Source organism: Octodon degus, unplaced genomic scaffold (genome assembly GCF_000260255.1).
Source record: "Octodon degus isolate 3935 unplaced genomic scaffold, OctDeg1.0 scaffold00033, whole genome shotgun sequence".
NCBI classification, from domain to species: domain Eukaryota; kingdom Metazoa; phylum Chordata; class Mammalia; order Rodentia; family Octodontidae; genus Octodon; species Octodon degus.
Window position 1 is genome coordinate 455,939 of NW_004524609.1, and position 9,323 is coordinate 465,261.

At 47.8% G+C, this 9,323-nt stretch overlaps 1 pseudogene; it reads right to left on the reverse strand.

The window, feature by feature from the left end:
• Window positions 1–5,853: 5,853 nt before the first annotated feature.
• On the reverse strand, window positions 5,854–6,738 carry LOC101579016 (annotated as a pseudogene).
• Window positions 6,739–9,323: the final 2,585 nt, after the last annotated feature.

Genomic DNA, 9,323 nt, shown 5'->3' on the forward strand with positions numbered 1-9,323 from the left:
TTAAAACGGAAAATAACAAACTTGTTAATTATAAAAACAGAACCTGTGCAGGATATATTTAAAGAGTAACTCACAATATAAAGTAAAATATCCCAGTCCTACCCTGTAGAGTAAAATATTGTGAAATTTCTGTACCTCTTTATAGACACAATTTTCTGTAGCTACATAAGCAATCATACGGTTTTCTTTTACATTCCAGAGACCGCAGCAGCCGTTCTACTTGGTAACCTGCTTTTTCACTCAGCATGTCCTTGATTTCTTTCCACGTCAGAGCATCTGTATCTTCGCAGCTCTTCAGTGCTAGTACATGAAAGTTCCTTGAGCTTTCCGTGTGGCAGACATGACTCTAGGCCGGTGATGGTCATGGCGAGCCATTTAGAGACCAGCGCCCCCCTGTAGCTCAAAATCCACAGATTCATTGCACAGTGACAGCACTGCAATTGAACCTGAATACTGAGGCTTTACTTTAGAAAAACAACTAACTTATACATTAACATCCTTAGAAGGAAAACAAATCAGCGACATGCCATAGGCTTGTACCCCTGTCCCAGCACTTGGCACGCATTGCAGAACAAGATAAAGATTTCCTGCTCTTGTGAAAGCTTACGTTCTTGTTAGGGAGCATCAAGTATAGTAAATAAATAAGTTTTAAAATATGGTCATATAGAGTAAGTACTACATTTAGAAGATGGCGCAGGCCACTTGGGAGCAGCGTGGAGCTTGGCCCCCAGGCCTGGTGCCATTGTAGGAGCTCTGGTTCTTAGCTCGACAGCAGAGCTGAGATGAGGTTTTGGTAGACTCATCTGATCTGACTTTCAGTAACTACTGGGTTGAGAAGAGGTTTGGGGAGAAAGACTAGAAGCATGGAGACCAGTCTGGAGATTCTTTCAGGCCGAGCTACAGATAGCTCAGTAGAATAAGTGCTTGCCTGGCAAGCGCAAGGGTCAGAGTTCAGCTCCTGGTTCCACCAAAAAGAAAGAAAGAAAGAAAGAAAGAAAGAAAGAAAGAAAGAAAGAAAGAAAGAAAGAAAGTTCTTCTAGTAATCCAGGTCAGAAATTACTGGGATTGGATCAGAGTGGTAGTAGTGGAGGTGGTGATAAGTGGTCTGCAGGCATTTTCATGGTAGGACTGTTGGGATTCCTGACAGATTGGCAGTGGGGCTTGACAGAAAAAATAAGGATGATTTTAAGATTGCTAGACTGAACAACTGATGTAGAGGAGACTAGATTAGGGCATGTTTTAGGAGGAAGAGCACATCTCATTGTGTGAACACAGCATGATAAACTCGCTTCTGTTGGTTCTTTTCCAAGGACCTTCCCAGTGCTGCGAGTGCAGCAGAAATAAGGGACAAGCTTGGCTTACATTCACTTGGTCCGAGAAACTGGTATGTTCAAGCTACTTGAGCTAGCAGTGAAGATGGGCTTTACGAAGGCCTAGACTTGCTCTCCAACCACCTGAAAAACCAGAAGTGACTGGAAGCAGCTCCTCCCCACGCAGTATGGCGAACCAGCTGGCCTCTCCTGTGTGCATGCGTGGGAATGAGGAGCCGTGAGGCTGTGTGCTGGAGGCAGGCAGCTTTCTCACACTGGGCCTTGTACAAGCTGGAAGAAAACCAGTCTTACGTCATAAACACTACCTTGTATTTCAGTAGCTTTGGTGATCATTTTCGGGTTGGTGGAGGGCTCTCTGGCGTGTCATAGCCAAAAGGTCTTAAGAGTATAAGGGAGAACGGGAATGTGGGCAGGATCAGTTGTCGCAGTCGTAGGTCTGGTCTCTGCACGCCGGGAGACCTGTTGGACTTTGATATCTTTCTGTAAAAAGGAAGGAAGGAATTATCCTTTTTCATTACCGTCAAAGCTAGCAGCTCACTTTTTGGTGCTTTCAAGCAGATGGTCCTCAAGAAAAAAAGGCACTTGCTTGCTGCAAGTGTAAAGAGGTTCAGACTGGGTGTTCCCTTAAGCGCTATTTTAGCCCAGACTCCTGGTTGAACATGCTTTACTTACAGAAATCAGTGATCTTTTTTACTGGAATTTCAGGACTGTAACACTAGAATATTTTCCTCCACACGGAGGCTGTGTGAAGTAGTCATTCAGGTCGAAACCAAGGCTCATTCCTGGAGCCCTGTGGTCCACAGAGGAGAGAGGATCGGGGGCCTGAAGCGAGGTAAGGCCATGCTTGTGTCCTGGCGGCACTCTCGGGTTTCAAGCTCTGAGGTCACAGTCCTACCTCCCTCGTCCAGCGGAAGCTTCTCTGTGTGAAGCAGGAGGCTCCCCCTTGGGTGACGTTTCTTTCATCATGAGTGGCTGTCTTAATTCACCTTGAGCTTTCGGTTGGCTTCTGACCCGCGACCTACACACCTGTAAGCTTGGAGATTTCATGAGAGAGTCACGAAGTTACTTGGGGGACGACGTTCTGGCGGCCCCTAGCATGGTGCTCCAGATGGTGTCCCTTGTCTAGGCCACCCTCCAGAGCGCTGGCTCTTTCTGTGAGAGGCAACAGTGTTTTAGAAACTGTCTGGAAACGTGCTCAGTGTTGCCCTCTAAAGAATAGTAAAAATGGCCTGGAGAGGAGCTGGGCTTCCTCAGTCCAAGCTCTTCTGCACAGACAGTTATTGACTACGTTGGTAACTAAACACTCCTACTATTTGACCTTTGAAAGTTCCTTTCAGAAGGTCTTGATTCCAACCAAAGGAACGGGAAGATGTAAGATAAAAAAAATTTTTTTTGACAAAGGGGCTAAACATGTTCATTGAAAGGAAGATATCCTTTTTTTCATAATTTTATTGATAAACAGATAGCAATGAGACAGTTTCAATAACTAACACACTGCATATATTCTTCTTAGTGGTTAATTGCTGTACAAGATGCAGACTTGAGATCCTATTTACAAACACCATCAGAACAAATCATTCTATTCATTAAGAGAATGTAACTATATATCTATCCTAACCACTTTGAATACACAGATACAAAATGGACATTCATCTGTATACCCCTTTTTTCTAAGTTCCGTTATTTGAATATTATAGGTGTGTAAACTCAGCAAAATATTCTAAAAGAGTCCAGTAGCCCATAATAGCATTGGTCTTCTGTTTAACTGGCAATGTCAGAAATTATTGACCTGAGTCCCCTACAGCTCAACATAACAGCATGGCTTTACTTCCTATATTTTGTCTTCATACTTTTCTACTGGATGGTTAAGACCAAGGTAAAGCAGGACCTGTGCAACAAGAGTTGTAGCTTTTTGGTCTGAGAAGGTCAGTGAAATGCCCTCGGGATTTATCCTGGGGTCCTGTACCTCAGACTGTAGAACCTTTATCAGTGCAGCCATGTGGATGAGTCACGGCTATTGCTTGGCCAATGTGCTCTCTGTGAAAGCCTGAGAGAGTGTCTTCTCTCCATGTGACTCTCCTTAGGCACACTTTGCATCATCGATCACTTTCCTCTTTGACCCCATAATCTTCTTGATCAGAAAATTTGGGACACTACCGAGGTACATGACGTTACAGTACAAGTTCTCATATGTCCTGAGTCTTAACTGACCTTAGAAGACTAGGGCCAAAATGTTGGCTTTCCTTGTAGCCCTCCTTTTTCTCTAATTTTGGTCTGCAAACTTAGGTTGTGAACCATCCAGAAGACAAGCTTATTGTTATTATCAAATGACTTAGGCTATTAAGCTTAACCTCACTATCTCTCTGCATTTCAAACATCTATGTAAGATAAATTTTTAATACAAGTAAATCCTGTTTATTGATAACAATGAAGTTATACTAGGAAAACAATTTCATGTGATGATAAATGTGAGGTATAATGTTTTTCTTTCTTTTTAATTCATTTTATTTTATTTTATTTTTTTATTAATTTTATTGAGAAAAAAATTGCAGTGAGACAATTTCAAAATAGGCTGGTAGGAGAGTTACAACAATTAATGCATTGTATATTGTTGTCTTTGTAGTAGTTATTCATAGCACAAGATGCACACATGATATCCTGTTCAATAATGTTTTTCTTCAAAGTACTAACTTTAAAGAATGCTCTTTGCAGCAGTGGCAGCTAAGTCCAGATTTGATTTGTTACCATGGAGTAATTCTTTGAGAAATTTTTAGATTGTGTTCCTCAAATCGGCAGGGGCCATGTCTTACCAATTTTGTATTTATGCTGAGTATGGTGTACTGCTGTGTGCTAGGCCTCTTTAAACACTTGTCAACTGGTTGGACAATAAAGGACTTGCCTTGGATGGAAGAAAAGGCAGCCACGTACAGTACTTCTGGGTGTCTTTTTTGTTTTGAGAGTTTCATTATGTAGCCCAAGATGGCCATGAACTCACAGCAATCTTCCTGTCTCAGCCTCCTGAGTGCTGGGGTTGTGGGCTTCTGGATATCTAGACTTATTTTAGAATATCGTTCTCTCTTCATCTTATACTTTCTCTTGCAACCCCAGCCCCCAGCCCAGGACCTGGGTACTGGGAATGCCCAGAGGTGTGGCCTAGCTCACTTCTGGGCACTTTGAGTCCACGTGCATGGTAGCTCTCACGCTACTTCGGAGCTGGGGAGGCAGTGTGCGTGTAAGATGGGTGTTTCAGTTCAATTTTTTTTTTTTTTTTTTGGTGGAACCAGGGATTGAACTCAGGACCCTGAACTTGCCAGGCAAGTGCTTATTCTACTGAGCTATCTTCCCGGCCCTCAGTTCAGGAGTTCTGAGCAAAAAGCCTGGTTCCCAGAGCTATGCCTATATCCTGGATGTGTTGCTTTTAGCTGCCAGCCTCATGTCACTTCCACTTGGCCTTCATAGTGCTGAAACTCAGTTTGCTTAACTGTTAAATGGGAATACCACTCACTGCCTTGTGGAGCTGTGAGGATGAGGTGGCACATTCTCTGATGCTCTCTTCCCGGGAGACCTTGGTGTCCCAATGTGAACAGCAGCGCTGGCTGCGGACCAACCAGCACCGTTAGTAGGAGGAGGGCGGGCAAGAGGATTACCTCATCTCTTCTGCTCTTTGTACTCACGTGGTGTGAGAGAGCTCTGTGTTCTCTTACGGTGTTCAGTGCTGCAAGGCCAGCTGGGAGGCTTGCATTAACAGCACGGTGCTGGGACATACCGTTTTCCTTTGTTCTTCCTTTTTTTCTCTATTTTTGTTCGATTCTTTGGGTTTGATTTTATTTAGAGTGTACAGCTGTCACCATTCATTTAGACAGTTTCCATCACCACCAAAAGAAGCCCTGTGTCCAGTGGTGGCCACGGCCCACTGGTTCGCTTCCTTTCGGGTGGAGGAGGTGAGCTCAGGTCACACTTGTGTCCTGGCGTCCTCGTCTGCACAGGTGAGGGCCCTGGGAAGCAGCTGTGGCTGGTACCTTAGGGTCCTGAGGTGCTGCAGGCCCATGTATGGTGCCAGTCCTGAACTACAGAGTGGTGAGTAGACAGCACCAGGGAAAGGCTGCTCCTAGCTGGGGACTTCGCTGCCTGGAGAGGAGAAGGGGCATTGCTGCTAACTGCAGTGACAGCAGGTGTAAAGAAAGGCTTGTGGTTACCCTTTTCTAAAAATGTTACTTGTTATTATTTTTATTTTTGCATCTTCCATGTTAGCAGAGTTCCTGGCATTTAACAAACATCTGGACAAATCAGATAAGTGAGTCACACTTGGCAATCACATCTGCTCCTGGTTAGAAGGAGTCTGTCTCGGTGCAGCCTTGCCCAAAGTTGGCCTGCAGCGAGCTCAGGCACAATGTGGGTTTACAAAGGCCTGGCTGAGGAGGCCCATCCCTAGCTCAGTTCTTTAAGTGGCTGCTTCCACAAAGGCCTGGCTGAAATGGGTCTCCCAGGGAGCGAGTTCCATGCAGCAAGAAGACAGTGTCCTTCAGCTGCAATATTCAGCATCAAAAGGATGCTCTTCAAAGGTGACAGGACCTCCACCTGCCATGGGAGCTGAGCATGGCTGTCATTTCCTCGTCACTTAACTTGAATTCAAAGCCCTGAAAATTCTCAGTAATGCGAGTTGGTGTCACAGACTAAGGGCCACTGCCACATTCCTCTGGATATGGACCTGGGCTGCAGGCTTTTTGTGCTTTGCAGCAATCTCCTTAATCTTGGAATCCTCCACTAGTGGAGGGTCCTCTGGCCTGGCCCGAGGTCTGTCTGGAGAGCCCAGGGGCTGTGGACAGTGATAGTGATGGCCTTGGAGCAGCAGTACCGGATCAGTGTCTCCTGGCGAGGCATGGGTGACACTGCCTGATTGGTCACTGGTTCATATTTCAGCCCCGGTTTATTCAAGAGCTTTTTGACCTAGAAGTGGTTGAAGTTGGAGATAGTAAGGGCTTGCATTAACCCCTCATCCAGCAGCTCCTCCATGACCTCCTGTGCATCCAGGAATGTTACTTTACTGGGGAGGATATTGCCTTCATCATCTCTGGGGATAAGTTTCTTCTCAGCCCGAAGTCCCTGTGGAAAGTGAAGGAAGTGGATGCCCAGGTAGCCCAGTTTCAGTCCCTCAGGGTCTCCCACAGGCCTCCTTCACCCGGCTTCTCAGAGTGTGGGCCACAACTTGCTGGCAGAGAAATGGTCCTCCCCTCCTGAGCTGCTCTTGGGCCGTCCCTTGGTTGGCTTCTCCCACCTTGACCTGGTGGCGCTGCCCTGCATCGATGGCCACATCGTGGCTTCTTCGACTTTGCCTGGGCGGGACTTCCAGGGCCCCAGATACAATGGGCCTCTTGGCTTTGGTGCTGAGCCCCGCAAAGGTGGGCATGGTTGGTGCAGAAGTGGCTGTGGCTTATGGTCACTCTTATCAAAAGAGTCGAAGAACCCCGAAGCTGGCAGCAGGTCCCTGGAGCTCTGTGTGTGCACTCACTGGACTTCTCGACCTCTGATCCTTGATTTCCTTTCCTTGAAATGAGAGTTCTCTGGCTTTCCTGAGGTACATCTTTTGGTGAATACCCAAAATGTGGGGTAATTTGGACATGTGGGGCTCTGAATCAGTTCTGTATATTATTGAACATATAATTTGAGCTGTCATCAATAATGCTATTAACAGGACTTGGGGTATAGGACAAGAGGGATATTTTTAAAAATTTTAGTACACATTAGTGATGGTATTTATCGTTGGGAGCTGGAACCTGTATATGCCACATCTTGATTCTTTTTTTATTCCCTCCCCCTCCCCCAGAAGGTGAGTTTCCAGGAGGGTGTTCTGTACCTCACCTAAAGTAGTGGTGGCAACCCTATTGCCCAGGTGCCACAGTGGACTGTTCAGGCCACTGAGAGTTCTGAAAGGTTCGCCATCACTGAGTGACCTGGGGTCGTGCACAAGTGCCTCGGTGCCCAGCAGTACGGAGAAAACCTGATGACGTGCTCTGAAGAGCCTTATTCTTTTTTCTTCTTCTTTTTAATGTCTCTAGTACAGGGTCTTCAGGGGCTCACTACAGACCAGACTCATAGTGATCCTCCTGTTTTCAGTCTCCCAGGCACTGAGATTACAGGCGGACCTCCATACCACCATGCCTAGTCTCAGTTGTGGCTTAGTGTGGGGGCGGGGCCAGCACAGCACTCTGGGGGTTGATCCTTGTCCCCACACTTGCTTAAGGGTAGTAGCTTTAGTGAGACATAACTCGCATACCCTGCAGCTCACTTACTTCACACGGAGCTCGGTACCCTCACAGCTGCGTGAGCACTAGTCACAGTGAGCATCTTCTGGAGATACCTGGCACTGGCTGGCAGTCACTCTCCATCGTCCCTACTTCCTCAGTGACCTTGCAGCCCGGTTCTAGACAGCCGTTAGCCACAGACTGACTATAGATTTGGTGGCCAGGCTTTTTTGTAATTATTAAATTCGGAGCACACATGCTAGATGAGCCGTATATCACTGAGCCCCAGCCCCAGCTATTTATTTAGAGATGGGTCTTGATAAATTTTCTCGACTGGCTTTGAATTTGTGATCCTCCTGCCTCAGCCTCTTAAGTAGCTGGAACTGGGGATGCCTTTTAATCTCTTTTTTCACCACTCTGTAGTCTCCTAAGAAACATAATGCTGAGACCTTTTCTCCTGCAGTTTTATTTTTAGGGGGAGGTAGGGTCTGGTCTCGCTATGTAGTTCAGGCTGGCCTTGAGCTTACTGTGCAGCAACTTGTGGCGATCCTCCTGCCTCAGCCTACCTAGTGCTGGGATCACAGGTGTGTGCCACTATGCCCAGCTTCTCTATTTTTCATCTTCACCCTCTTCTTTTACTCTGATGTGTAGCATGAGAAGTCCTTCCTAGGGTACGAGGACGTTGGGGACGCGTGCGCCTGGCCGACAGCTGGCCCGAGTGAGCGCCTTACTATACAGAGCTGGCCAGTGCGCGCCTACTGCTGCCTGGTGCCACTAGGTGGTGCTGCTGCTCCATCCTGGCAGCCTCGCCGAGGCCCCGCTGGAGCGGCTCAGCAAGCCGCGATGCAGCCAGGGATGGTCGTAGAAAAGGCAAACGCTGGCAAAGGACAGAGTTGGCGGTGCTGATGAGGGTGAGGCGGCGGCGGTTGCAGCAGCAGTCCCGGCTGCCATCTGTCGAGCAGGTTGCCACAGCCTTACCAGGGCGTGTCCTCACCCCGCCGCCCTCTGCGGCCCTGAGTTACCCGGCCTGACAGACATCGCCCTGGGCCTGGCGATCTGCTCCTGGCTTCGTCCCCTCCCCTCTCCCGCCGGCACCCGGTGGCAGAGCAGGGAAGGGAGCAAAGGTAAAAACCATCTTAGCCCGCCCGCCGCCCCGCGGCCGTGCTGGCCTAGCAGGGAGGGAGCTGAGGGCTGCGTGGCTGCAGTTCACTAAGCGCCTTCAGTAGTTCGCTCTCGGTGGAGAAATCCTAGGCGGTGTCGGGAGTTCAGTTCCTCTCAAAGCAAACCACCCCAGGAGCTCAGAACGCTTAGAACGTGGGCTTCATCCTGGTTTTCTCTTCCTTACAGAGCTGAAGCCTCTTTGGCCATGGAGGTTCTTCGACAGTCATGACTCTCCCTCCCTTGCTTCTCGCGGGTAAGACTCCCAGACCCCGCTCTCCATTGCCTTTCATCCATCAGCGTTGTTCTGAAAATGGGAGTGAGGCCGCGCGACAATCAGCAGGTGCCAGCCCAGTGCTGCGTTAGAAGTCGGGGCCCTGCAGGCAAGACTGGGTTCCAAATCCGTGCCCGCCACTGCAGGCAGCTGTGTGCCCATTATGAAAATAGCTACCTCTCTGAGCCCTAGTGCCTTTCTGTGTGTGGAGATCTTTTGCTAATTTATTTGAAAATTACGTGGAAATGTGACCCTTCATGTCTAAGAAAGATCTCCTAAGTGCAGGGACCTCTGCAAATAGAAACACAAAATTATTTT